General features: G+C 34.1%; 1 pseudogene; it reads right to left on the minus strand.

The window, feature by feature from the left end:
• Positions 1-4: 4 nt before the first annotated feature.
• On the minus strand, positions 5-378 carry LOC133328746 (translocon-associated protein subunit gamma-like; annotated as a pseudogene).
• Positions 379-2,870: the final 2,492 nt, after the last annotated feature.

A 2,870-nucleotide genomic window follows, 5' to 3' on the forward strand; every position in this document is an offset into this window, starting at 1 on the left:
CTTCCCGGCGTACAGCAATCTTGTGCTTCAATTGGAATTTAATGTTCTTGTAGGCCATTGCCATTAGATATGTGCTGGCGCCAGTCATTAGAACGAAGAAAATAGCACTGGACAACAGGTCCATATTGTGGACACGCCAAAAGAGCCCTATGGAAAATAAACAATGTAAATACTGCCACACCAGTCAGTCGACGTGTCATATACTTACAGATGGGGATGGCAGAGATGATGAAGGCATTGCCGTAAAAGGGCCGACGACTTTGTGCTCACATTACGGCTGAAATCTTGGAGTAGCAATTCTTCTTCCTTGGTGAATCCAGAGGATTGGACTTTCTGTTGCTTCTTATCGGATGAACCCATTTTATTTATAAATTAAGTAAAAAACAAACTTTTAAAACTCAACGACGGTAATCGACCAGCCCGAAGTGAAACTGAGCGTGTTATGCAGTTGATAGTTGACAATACGAAAGCAAACACTTGTCAAAAAACTGATGTGACGTGTAAGCAGTATTGCCATGTATACTTCAGAGCAAACACTAATTATACTTTTGGCAGCATTCACAGCCTGTTTCTCTAATAGCGCATTTACATACTCATATTACATGATGTGGATTTACGAAATCCTGAAAAAAATTAAGGCTATTACACTGGCATTGAGATCATTTCAAATTGTATTTGTTTACGTAAACACATTCACTCTTGTTCATGGTCTATAAATAAGGTCACCAAGGCAGACCAGCTGATAATCGATACCTCTCAAGTTTGCTGTCAAAATGCATTATTATGAATTGGCTTCCATTATGAAAATGTAAACAAAGTCGAAATTTTTGACATTAGACTTGAGAAAAAACAGCTGTTTTCCAATTTCGATTGCTATCTTGGTGACCTTTTTAATAGATCTTGCTCTTGTTCACAAATAGAAAAAAAATTATACATACCATGGTGTTGAAACCATGTTCAACAGCAGTGATGTCATCCTGACTCAACTTACAAAACTCTATTTCTAGTTTATTATATTTTGTTATCGATTACAATGAATTCCTAATTTAGTACATCTTTCCACATTTCCATTATATATTTCTTACATTCACTAATACATATACATCACTCATGCCGCAAGAAGCGTGCTAGAATTAGAAAACCATTTTGTGTTTTAGTTTGTAAGAAGAACTCAATAAAGCAAGAGCTTTAATTTTGAATTACCCAAGAAAACTGGATTTTGAATTCGCTTTTGCTTGGGAACCACACAGCAGAATTCTGAGAAAGGTACAGAATTCTTCATGGTCCTTCGAGCCGGATCCTAGTTTGGACTAGGTTTTGGAAAAATCCAGTGGACGCACCTCATCGTCGTCCTCATAACAACAAGTTTTAAAATTGATGGTATAGACCAGAGGAAAAGAGTTCCCCCAACTCAACACGCTGTGGTCTGACATTGTTACAAAGGAAAAGCCTTTGTTAAAATACGGCAGCAACCTGGCTTCACACTAAGAGAATTCATTAATTCATCATTGCTATCCCAAACCAAAATTCATCACAAAAACGAAAGGTCAGTTGGTGCTGAGAATAGTTTCATATAAAGAGAAAATTGGGAGAATAGCCGTTGAAAAAGTACCAAGAAAAAAAAAGGAAATTCAGGTATGTACAGTGAAAACTTGCATTGTCTATAATTTGATCATTTGGTACTATCGACAAATTAAATTTGCATTAGAAATATCGACAAAAAAAAAAACATAATAATAGCAGAAAAATATATCTCCAACAATTAAAAACTACGGAAAAATCCCTGAAAACAATAATAACATTGAAAATAATTAAAAGCCATTTAAATCATATTACAATTGCCCACAAATTTAATTACAATAATTTATTGATTCATTTTCATCGAATCATAACGCTATTATCGATAATCGACGATTTACCAACACTGACAGCCGATATCATAAAGTGCCAACACTGATATAATGTGCCAACACTGACGAAAGAGAGAAACGAAAATAAGAAAACAGTGTAAACAGCGATCGCGGACGGACAATTAATTCGAAAGAAATTTATTTTTGTGTTAAATAGAGAAAAAAACAACGCTGAAAATATTGAAAAACTTAAACGAAAGTGGAAATAATTTTAAAAATATATTGAGATATAGTGCGAGTATTTGCCGACATAAACGAAATCACCCTGATTGCCGTAAAACAATTCAACAAAAAATCACCCTGATTCCGTACAACAACAACAAAAGCTGAAATAAAAGAAGAAGGTGAGTGTCTTTTCTGCAAATTTGCTTATATTTTGGGCAAATTATCTTGGAAAAATATTTGCTGTAAATAGTTGGAGAATTCATCGTTCGTGAATGCGGGACAATAAACAGCAATTTGATAGTTGGAGCAATGAAGTGTAATTGTTGTTGTAATACAAAATTTCAAAGGCTAAAGGAAGAAGAAGAAAAATATCATTTTGTGGACTTTTTTTGAAAGTTGATTTGTAAAAGGTAACGGTTTGCGAGTACACACATATCAAAGGTAACGGTTTGTGTGTACATAGAGTGGAAATATATAAGGAGAAAATAAAATAGACAAAATTGAAAAAGAAAGAGTTGCCACATTGTTTAGTTTCGCCGATTAAACGGGATTTTGATTTTCTCCCTGAAATTAACTACAAAGCGCAAAATACCAAATCATATACATTGTAAAGATAAAAAACTCGTTGCGGTAATAAAAATTTAAGAATTTTGGCAACTTATCATGACAAAAAAGAAGGAAAAAATGATTCGTCGAAAATTTGGCTTTGATACAAAACAATTACAATCATTTTGCGAAAAAATTAAAACAAAACTTGGAGATTTTGATTCGGCAACGGCACTGGAAGTACAACAT

This window comes from Musca vetustissima, unplaced genomic scaffold, assembly GCF_032173495.1.
Source record: "Musca vetustissima isolate MV318-11 ecotype Yass unplaced genomic scaffold, APGP_CSIRO_Mvet_v1 utg711194, whole genome shotgun sequence".
NCBI classification, from domain to species: Eukaryota; Metazoa; Arthropoda; class Insecta; order Diptera; family Muscidae; genus Musca; species Musca vetustissima.